Raw genomic sequence first — 11,619 nt, forward strand, 5'->3', positions numbered from 1 at the left:
GTGGCAGTCCTGAACCCTGTTATCGTGTGAAGGGAGATAGGACCCCAGCCTTAGCCTTAAAGGAAGCATAGCAGAAAGGACCCTGCCCTGGTCTAAGTGGAAATAGGACCTTGCCCTTGAGTATGAGTAGCGACTGCTCTGGATCTGGGTGGGCCATGAGTGTTCCCTGGATCAAGGTAGATCCAGAGAGTAGACTACCCTGAGGAGCTGGCTGAACCCTGCCTACCCTTTGAGAAATTAGAGATTAACTGAATCGGAGATGAGGCAAGTTGCTCTTTTTTTTTTTGAGCTGGTGCTGCAAGATGCAAGTTGCTCTTGTGGGCTGAAGGCAGACAGAGCTCTGCCTAGGTCTGAGCCTGGCCATCATTTACAAGTTGTTTTTCAACTCGGAAGAGACAGAATTCATAAAGTGTCATTATCATTTCTATGGTACTGCAAAGCTCCCTGGCTATTATACCCAGAAATAACTTAAAAGGGAGAAAACAGAAGCATATAATATTCTATAAAGTTCTTACATCTTTCTTCATCATCCACTTACCCAGAAAATGTCTCAAGCTGTGTTGCAATGTTTCTGTATTCTTTAGGATACACTGGCAGAATAGCATGTTATGTCCATATCTTGGTGGCTTACAAGAGCATTCTTGCTCAACTACATTATTTCTTACTTACCCTTTGAGGGTTAGCCCTGGGCTGTGCGTCCCATGATCATCTCACCTGGGAGTTAGGTAGGCAGATCAGATATGATCTTGAATCTTTTCCTCTGTTGAGGCAGTGGGAAAAGAATGTGATGATCATCTATTGGCACATAAATATTTGGCCCACTAATATTTCATTGGACAAAGAAACTTACATGACCCTTAGAAGGGAATAAACAGGTCATAGCTATAATACATGGCTCTGCTTTCTTTGCTTCATTTCCCCTAAGATAAGTTTTTTGTTTTTAAAGATTTATTTATTTCTCTCCCCTGCCCCCACCCCCACCAGTTGTCTCCTCTCTGTGTCCATTCATTGTGTATTCTGTGTCCACTTGTATTCTTGTCAGCGGCACTGGGAAACTGTGTCTCTTTTTTGTTGTGTCATCTTGCTGTGTCAGCTCTCCATGTGTGTGGTGCCACTCCTGGGCAGGCTGCACTTTTTTTCACACGGGGCGGCTCTCCTTACAGGATGCACCCCTTGTGCATAGGTTGCCCCTATGCAGGGGACACCTCTGCGTGGCACGGCACTCCTTGCGTGCATCAGCCCTGCACATGGGCCAGCTCACCACGTTGGTCTGGAGGCCCTGGGTTTGAACCCTGGACCTCCCATGTGGTAGGTGGACATTGAATCAGGTGAGCCAAATCTGCTCCCTGCTAAGATAAGTTAATGAGAAACAAGTTTGGGTGATTCCTATAGTATAAAATGTGTTAATACAGTGAAATTAGAGTTTCTTCAAGGTTATTCCAGCTTCTAGAAGAGTTTCCTCCAAATCTCTCCTGTCTACCCACTTCCATGTTTGAGGATTTTGTAATGATGGCATTCCACTTCCAGGTAATCATGTCAAATGCATGCATATATGAACATTCTGCCTTTTAAAAAAAATAACTTTTAAAAAAACTTATTGAAATATATCACTCATACATAAACTTACATAAACAAGTGTACAGTAATAGTTGTGAACCTACCAAACAAATGTATATAACACCATACAGGACTCTCGTACCTCACCCTACCACCAATACCTTGCATTGTTGTTAAACATTTTTAACTAATGATTAAAGAGCATTGTCAAAATATTACTACTAACAAAACTATTTCCCCCAATCCACTCTGTTATTATTTTTTTATCATTTATATATGACCATACATAAACAATAAGTGTATAGTAAAAGTTGTAAACTTACAAAGCAAACATGCTTAACATCTGTGTGCTGATGCAAAATACCAGAAATTAGTTGATTTTTTTTATCCCCCCCCTTGCAGCTTGCTTGCTGTCTGCTCTCTGTGTCCATTCGCTGCATGCTTTTCTGTGTTTTTTTTTTTTTTAACTTGGCTCCCTTTTTGTTGCATCACCTTGCTGAGTTGGCTCTCCACGGCACTTGTGGGCCGGGTGGCTCTCCGCGGCACTTTCAGGTGAGGCTGCCTTCACAAGGAGCCCAGGGAGGGCTCCCCTATGGTAGAAGGGAGCCCAACTGACTGAGCCACAGCTGCTTCCCAAATTGGTTGATTTTTATAAAAGGCATTTATTTGGGGTAGGAGCTTATAGATACCAGGCCATAAAGCATAAGTAAGTTACTTCCCTCACCAAAGTCTATTTTCACTTGTTGGAGCAAAATGGCTGCCAACATCCACAAGGGTTCAGGCTTCCTGGGTTCTTCCTTTCCAGGGTCTTGCTTCTCTCTGGGTTCAGGGTTCCTCTCTTCCCAGGGCTTGCTTCTTCCTGGGCTCAGGGTTCCTCTCTCCCTGGGGCTGGCTTCTCTTTCCTCTGTGTGCTTACTTTCTGGGGCTCCAGCTTAAGGCTTCAGCATCAAACTCTAACATCAAAAATGCTCAAACTTGAGAAGCAGATTTGGCTCAATGGACAGAGTGTTCGCCTACCACATGGGAGGTCCATGGTTCAAACCCAGGGCCTCCTGACCTGTGTGGTAAGCTGGTCCATGTGCAGTGCTGATTCACACAAGGAGTGCCATTCCATGCAGAGGTGTCCCCCACATAGGGGAGCCCCACATGCAAGGAAGAGTGCACCCCATAAGGAAATCTGCCCCACGTGAAAAAGTGCAGCCTGCCCAGGAGTGGCATTGCACATACAGAGAGCTGACTCAGCAAGATGACGGAACAAAAAGAGACTCAGATTCCTGGTGCTGTTGACAAGAATGCAAGTGGACACAGAAGAACACACACAGTGAATAGACACAGAGAGCAGACAACTGGGAGGGGAGAGGGGAGAGAAATAAAAAATGAATCTTAAAAAAAACCCTCAAACTCTGCCCTTTGCCATGCCTTTTATTTGCAAATCCCTACCAACCAAGGGGTGGTGACACAAAGCCCTAATGACATGGCCCAATCAAAGCCCTAATCATAACTTAATCATGCCCAGGTACAGACCAGATTACAAACATAATCCAATATCTATTTTTGGAATTCATAACTATTTCAAACTGCTACAACATCATACAGGGTTCTCATAATACCAACACCTTGCATTGTCATGAGCTGTTTGTTACAAATTATGACAGAATATTGTCAAAATCTTACTACTAATTATAGTCCTTATTTTAAATTTGGTGTATTTTTCTCCCAACCCACCCTATTATTATTTTTTAAATATAGTTTTATGACAGAAGTTGTAAACTTATGAAACAATCATGCACATGTGAAGAATTCTCAAACTACAGCCCTCGATCCACACACCACACTGTGGTGGAACATTTGCTACAGATAAAATAATATCATCTGATTGTTACCATATCCATAGTGTACATTTGGCTCACACTTTCCATACTGCCCCATTATCAACACAGTACATCTTTGGCATAGATGCAAGAATATTACATTATTACTGTTAACCACAATCCATAGGTCACTCCACTTGTATCTTTCCCATGCTTCTCCACATTCCCCCACCCTGCAATAGTGATGTACATTTGTTCTAGCTAACATGGGACACTTTTGCATCTGTACCATCAGTGACAATTCTCATCCATCTCTTGGTTTACTGGGATATTCAGTTCCTAGATTATTCTCTAGCATTCTGTCAACTGGCATTTACATCCCTAGACTGCCATTTTCAGTCACATCCCCATTTATAAACCAGCTGTTACTCAATATGTGTTACCATCAACTCTGTATATTTGTACACTTTTACAGTAAAGCTAATTAAAACTTCTGGATACATTAAACATCAGTAGTCCACTCAGTCCTCTTGTCTCCTTTAAGACTCTACCACCTGCCACCAGATCTTGAAGATATTTTCCTACATTTTCTTCTAGAAGCTTTATGTTCTTGCTTTTATATTTAGGTTTTTGACTCCTTTTGAGTTAACTTTTGTATAAGGTGTGAGATAGGTGTCCTCTGTCCTTCTTTTGGCTATGGATAGCCAGTTCTCTCAGCACCATTTGTTGAATGGACTGTTCTGCCTGACCAGGATGGGTTTGACAGACTAGTGAAAAATGACTTGACCATACATGTGAGGGTCTGTTTCTGAACCATCAGTTCAGTTCCATTGGTCTATATGTCTGTCTTTAAGCCAGTACCAAGCTGTTTTTACCACTATAGCTAGGTCATATGATTTAAAGTCTGGAGATGAGAGTTTGCTTTTCTTTTTTAAGATGTTTCTGGCTATTCAGGAACTCTTATACTTTTAAATATATTTGATAATCATGTTTTCAATTAAAAAAATGCTGGAGGACTTTTTATCGTGATTGCATTGACTCTGTATATCAATTTGATTAGAACTGACATCTTAATGATATTGAGTCTTCCAATCCGTGAGCATGGAATGTTCTTCCAGTTACTTAGGCCTTTAAAAAACATTTTTATTTCTCCCTGACCCCTTCCCCTCCCCCACTGTTGTCTGCTTTCTGTGTCCATTCACCGTACATTCTTCTGTGTCTGTTGTATTCTCATTAGGTAGCTCTGGGAACCCATCCTGGGACCTTCTGGAATGGGAGAGAGGTTATCATTCTCTTGTATCACCTCAGCTCCCTAGTTCTTTGGGTCTCATATTGTCTCTCCTGTGTGTCTCTTTTAGTTGCATCATCATGCTGCATCAGTTCTCTGTGTGGGTGGCACCACTCCTGGGTGGGCTGCACTCATCCCTGGGGTGGCATTCCTTGTGCAGGGAGCACTCCTTGCATGTGGGGCACTCCTGCAAGGGGGGGCACTCCTTGTGTGTGGCAGTACTCCACATGGGCCAGCTTACCACACAGGCCAGAGGCCCTCAGTATCGAACCCTGGACCTCCTATATGGTAGGCAGAAGCTCTATCTGTTGAGCCACATCTGCTTCCATATTTAGGCCTTTTTTGATTTCTTTTAACATTGAGTTGCAGTTTTCTGAATACAAGTGCTTTACACTGTTGGTTAATTTTTATTCCTGACTATTTGAGTTTTATCTGTCATATTTTATTTTCACCAATCTTTTGACACATTTAATTACTTTTATTGATAGAATCATTTCTAGACTCTCTTTCAGGCCTCTCTCTCCTGTCTTTTCTTTTCAAGCTCTAGCACACCCTTTAGTATTTCCTGAAAATCTGGTCTCTTGCTTAAAAATGCTCTCAGTCTGTTTATCTGTGAATATTCTAATCTTGCCCTCATTTTTGAAAGAAAGCCTTGCTGGATATAAGATTCTTGGCTGGAATTTTTTCTCTTGTAGTATCTTAAATATATCAGACCACTGTCTCCTTGCCTCCATGGTTTCTGGTGAGAAATCTGCACTTAATCTTATTGGGTATCCCTTATATGTTATGCATTGCTTTTCTCTTGCTGCTCTCAGAATCCTCTCTTTGTCTTTGGCATTTGACATTCTGAAGAGTATGTGTCTTGGAGTTGGTCTATTCAGATTTTTTTGAATGGAGTATGTTGTGCTTCTTGGCCATGGATATCTATGCCCTTCAATAGGGTTGGGAAATTTTCTACCATTATTTCTTCAAATATTCCTTCTGCTCCTTTTCTCTTCTCTTCCTCTTCTAGATACCCATGACACATAAGTTTGCACATCTTTGGGTGTCATTTAGTTCCCTGAGACCTTGTTCAATTTTTTGCATTCTTTTCTTCATGTATCCTTTTGTATGTTCACTTTCAGAGGCCATTTCTTCAAGCCCACCAAACCTTTCCTCTGCCTCCTCAAATCTGCTATTATATGATTCCAATCCTTCTTAAATTTCATTTATTGCACCTCTCATTCCTATAAGATCTGCTATTTTTCTATGTATGCTTACAAATTCGTCTTTGTGCTCATCGTCTTCATAATATCCTTAATCTCTTTAGCCATCTCATTGAATTTATTAAGATTTGGTTGAACATCTATGATTTGTCTCAATTCCTTTATGTCATCTGGAGGCTTATCTTATTCCTTTAACTGGGCCATAGTTTCCTGTTTTTTGATGTGGATTGTAATTTTTATTGGTGTCTTGGCACCTGGCTTACTAGAGTATTTATTCTGGGTGCAGTTTTTCTCTTTAGTTTGGGACTTCCTCCCCATTCTCCCTTGTTGGTTGTGCAGTAGGAGCCAAGGTTGTAATTGTTGCTATAAGCTGTGGAGGCTCAAGCTGCCCTCATTGCACCAGGGACAGATGAAGTTTCTCCCAACTTTCTCCTTTGTCAGGAGTAGGGACAGAACCACAGGTGTGTGGAATAATCCAAGTCATATGGGCCTAGATTGTAGTTGTCCAGAGAGATTGATGAAGCTTCACCCCCTTTTCTCTGCTGCCTGGGGAAGGGATGGAGCTGCAGGTGTGGGCAGCAATCTATGCGGTGCTACCTAAATTTACTCAGCCACTACTCCCCACATGGACATTATAGGCCAACCCAGGATTTCCCCTGCTGACTCTCCTTTTCCTGGGCTCATGTCTGCTATTGCCAACATCTTTCAATCTCTTGGCTGGCTCACCAATTGTTCCAAACCAACTCCTGGAGGGTAGGAGTTGAGGCAGCTTCGAGACCAAGAACACACCAGGCACTCAGTCAGATATCAGTTTTATTTGGCCACATAGGCAGCTATGGGCTGTGGGCTTTGTAGGGGGAGCCTGGGCCCTGGGTTCCCACAGCCCATCTCAAACATTTTTATGTGGATTAAGTGAATTTATAAAGAGCTGGTGTACATTAAAAACAAATTTGCTGCCATCATCTTCATCAACATCAGCAGGGGCACTGTGTACTGGGTCCTACATCATTTTACTCTAACAGAGACCTTGTAAAGTGTGGAATTTTTCCATCTGGTTTACATGATCATCATTTTAACAATGGCATCATTCTAACCCTCAATGATTCTCACCTCCTGGTATTAAAAATTCTGGATAGCCCCTCTCGTAATGGGTAGGGTTGACCAGTGTATACAAAAGAATATTGCAGAAATGACAGTATGTGACTTCCAAGGCTAAATCATAAAAGAGAGTGAAACTTCCACTTTGCATGCTATTAAATCAATGGCTCTGAAGGAAGCCAACCACCGCTGGTCCCCCACTATTGCCACTCCTACTTCCCCTAACATACCCCACCCCCTCCCCACTCTGCATGCCTGCCCGCTCAGATGAGAAGCCTGAATCAGGCGACAGTGCTGACCTCGTGGGTGCTAGTGGGAGATTATGGATGGGACATTTTAGAGAGGGGTGGGATGGGATGGGGAGGAGGAGTTAGGGCTGTGGGGTTCTGGGGTGTGGGGAGGGGCATTAAATCTCAAACATCCCCCCACTCCCCCCCCCTACCTCACGCATTTAGCTCATTCTGTGCAGGGCGCTTGGTCAACTGTGATGTTACTGCTATTATTCATCCATTTAACAAACTTGTACTGAGCGTCTATTGATACTTTGTGCAAGCGACATGCTGAGTTGCTGTGAACACAGCAGGAATGAGACAAAGTCCAGGCCTCACGGGGCTGACTGTCCAGTGGGGTGGGGATGGTGGTTCGTGCAACACAAAAATAGAGCTAGGGGCTTGTTAACATCAGGTGAAATGGTTAGGAACCCTCCACAAATAGGGCAGGAGGACTGCAGAGCCAAATGGGAACTGGGGAACGGGAATAGTACTCTCAGAGGCTCAACCCCTGTAAAAGCCCAAAGACCAAAGCAAGCTTCCTGGATTTTAAGAACAGCCAGAGTGGGGTTTGTTGACACATAATAAAAATGTTGACCACCTACCACTCAGGCTCGCAGGATCATTTGTTCCCTTTTATTATGATTATAAGTTTACACTATGAGTATAAAATGTAAATATGTAAAAAAGTAACAGGTAAAATAAGTAAAAGTTTGATACATAAAATTATACAATTCAGTATATAATTATACAATACTATATATTACATAAAATAGAAACATCATTTTAATGTTGTAAGGAATATACAAAACATTATATTACAATGTGCTGTATACCATAAATATACAATATGATTGTAGTGTATGATGTGCACTTTAAAATTGTAATAAATGATTTAATATTTTTATCAAATATAATTTCCATTATCACATTAAAATATAACATACTTTTGAGATTCGTCCATGTTGTAGCCTGTATCAATGAATTATTCTCTTTGATGGCTGAAAATATTCCATTACATGAATTTACTACAATTTGTCTGTCCACTCACCCATTGTTGGACATTAGCCTGTTTCTAATTTTTGGAAATTATGAATACAGTTGCTGTGGACATTCAAGTATAGGTTTTTGTGTGAATATGTTTTTAGTTCTCTAGGGTAAATACCTGGGAGTGGAATTGCTGGGCCACATGGTAAGTGTATAGTTAACTTGTTTTCCAGAGTGGTCATATCATTTTACATTCCTTGACGTCTCTTGATATCATGGTTTTAAAATTTTTAATGTGTAACGGACATATAACATATTTCCCATTTTAATCATTTTTTAGCATACAATTGAGAGGAATTAATCATATCCACAATGTTGTGCTACCATGACTACCATCCATTACCAAAATTTTCCATCACCTCAACCAAAACTCTGACTCATTAAGCATTAACTACCCATTCCCCACCCAAACCCCTGTCCCTGGTTCTCTGCAATCTTCTGTTTTCATGAATTTGCATACTCTTGTTATTCCAGATGAGATCCTAAAATCTTTCCTTTTCAGTCTGCCTTATTTCACTCAACATGACGTCTTCAAGGTTCATCCATGTTGTAGCACGTATCAGAATTTCATTCCTTTTTGTGGCTGAAAAATATTTCACTGTATGTATATACCACATTTTGTTTATCATTTCATCTGTTGGTGGACCCCTGGGTTACTTCTGCCTTTTGGCTGTTGTGAATAAAGTTGCTATAAACTTTGGTGTACAATCTAAGTCCCTGCTTTAAATTTTTTTTGGTATATACCTAGAAGTGGGATATATATGAGGTACCAGGGCTGGGGATTGAACTTGGGACCTTGTATGTGGGAAGCTGGTGTTCAACCACTGAGCCACACCTGATTCCTCTGAGTTGGTTTTTTCATTTGTTTGCTTTCCATTTGTTTTTAGTTTTTTTTTCAGGAGGCACAGGGACCTTAACCCAGGACTCCTCCCATGTGGGAAATAGGTGCTCAACCACTTGAGCCACATCTGCTCCCCTATGTTTAACTTTTTGAAGAACTGTCAAACTGTTTTCTATAGTGGCTGCACCATTATATATTCTCACCAATAATGCATGAATCTCTGCATCCTCACCAACACTTACTTTGGTTTTTTTCCCCCAATAATAGCCATCCTTGTGGGTGTGAAGTAGTATCTGATTTTTTAAAAACATTTTTTTATTAGAGTTGTAGGCTTAGAGAAAAATCATGCAGAAAATACAGCCCCCCTATACCCCTTCTCAGTTTTCCCTATTATTAACACTTTGCATTAATGTGGAATCTTTAAAATGATGAAATAATATTATTTTAATTGTACTATTAACTATAAGCCATAGTTTACATTAGGGGTCACTGTGTTGTACAGTTCTATGTGTTTTGTTTTTTTAAAAATTTTAGTAACATACTGGCAACCTAAAATTTCCCCTTTTAACCACATTCAAACATATAATTCGGTGGTATTCATTACATTCACAATATGTTAGCACCATACTCCCCATTATCAAAACTTCTCTACTACCCCCAAAACAGAAATTTTGTACCAATTAACCATTATGTTCCTATCCTGTACCCCTACCCTTAGTGACCTATATTTTTATTTCTGACTCCGAATTTGCTTATTTTTAATTATTTCAAATCAGTAAGATATAGTATTTGTCCTTTTGTGTCTGGATTATTTTACTTAACATGATTATCTTCAATGTTCATTCATGTGGTCACATCTCAGAACTTCATTCCTTTTTCTTACTGAATAGTATTACACTATATATATGGCACATTTTGTTTATCCATTATTCTGCTGATGGACACTTGGACAGCTTCAACTTTTTGGCAATTGTGAATAATGCTGCTATGAACACTGGTGTGCAAATATCTGTTTGAGTCCCTGTTTCAATTCTTTTTGATATATGCCTAGAAGTGGGATTGCCAGGTCATATGGTATATTAGTCAGCCAAAAGGGGTGCTGATGCAAAGTATCAGAACTCTGGTGGCTTTTATAAAGGGTATTTATTTGGGGTAGAAGCTTACAGTCTCAAGGCCCTAAAGAGTCCAACTCAAGGTTACTTCCTTACCAAACTCTGTTGCCACATGTTGAAGCAAGATGGCAGGTGATATCTGAGAGGGTTCAGCCTTACTTCTTCCTCTTAAAGCTCTGCAGTCCCAGCTTCTTCCAAGCCCAGCTGTAGGCTGGGATAAGGCTCATCTCTCTCCCTGGGGCTCTTTTCTTTCTGGGCTCAGCTGATCTGCTTTCTTCACAAGGTCAGCTGTAGACTATCAGGCTCATCTCTCTTCCCAGGGCCTCTTCCATGTCTAACGAACTCTCTCTTCCTGTGTTCTTCTCTGTGTATCTACTTCTGTGGGAGAGTCTGTTTTATCAGCCCACCAAGGGGCTGGAACTCAACGCTAAGTTGCACTCTAATGATGTGGTTGAATCAAAGCCCTAATTTTAACATAATTTAATCAGACATCTCAGCTGAATCTAATACAATCAAAGGGTTCTCACACCCAGAGGAACAGACCAGTTTACAAACATAATCTCTTTTTCTGGAATTCATAAGTAATCTCAAACTGCCACACTCCACCCTCTGAATTCCAAAAAGACATTACAATATTCAAAAAATCTGAAATCAGTAACAATGCTAAGTACAAAATCACATTACAATCAGTTTATAGAAAGAGTTTGTCTTGGGGCAAAGCCCCCTCTGGCTGTAGACCTGTGAAACCAACAAAACAATTTATCTGCTTCCAATATACAAAGGTACAAAGGATAAACATTTGCATTACCATACGGAGAAACTGGGGGAGGGGATGGGAAACATGAGTCTCAAGTCCCCTATGGTTCCATAAACCTGCAGGGCTTACTTCATTATATTTCAAAGTCTGAGAGCCATTCTCAAGATGATGGTTTCTTTTCCTTGGGGTCCCATGGGGGCCCACCCTTTCCACAGGCTTGCTCAATGGCCATTTTCTTGGTTCCACCCTCATCGAGCATCTGGGTGGTGACTAAGCTCCAGACTTCACCAAGAATGTTGGGGTAATGGCCACACTTTACACAATCTTTGGGATAGAGTCTCAACCCCCTTAGCACAATGAGGGGAAGGCAACATTCTCCCTAATCTCTGGCCTACAGGCCCAACCCTCCCAGAGCAATGAGTTTGCAACCTGGCCTTCCCTAATCTATGGGGGACAGGTCCACCCCTTTCAGACCTATGGGGTGTCAGCCTTACTCTCCCCAACCCTCTCAGTAGCCTGGGGTAGCAAAACTCTCCCTGAACAGCAGGCTGAGCCATCCATCCTCTTCAGCTACTGGGGCAAACTCAACCTCTCCATATACATGGGTGGAGTTTCTCTTTTGGCCCAAGAAGAT

The sequence above is a fragment of the Dasypus novemcinctus genome, chromosome 18 (genome assembly GCF_030445035.2).
Source record: "Dasypus novemcinctus isolate mDasNov1 chromosome 18, mDasNov1.1.hap2, whole genome shotgun sequence".
Taxonomy (NCBI): domain Eukaryota; kingdom Metazoa; phylum Chordata; class Mammalia; order Cingulata; family Dasypodidae; genus Dasypus; species Dasypus novemcinctus.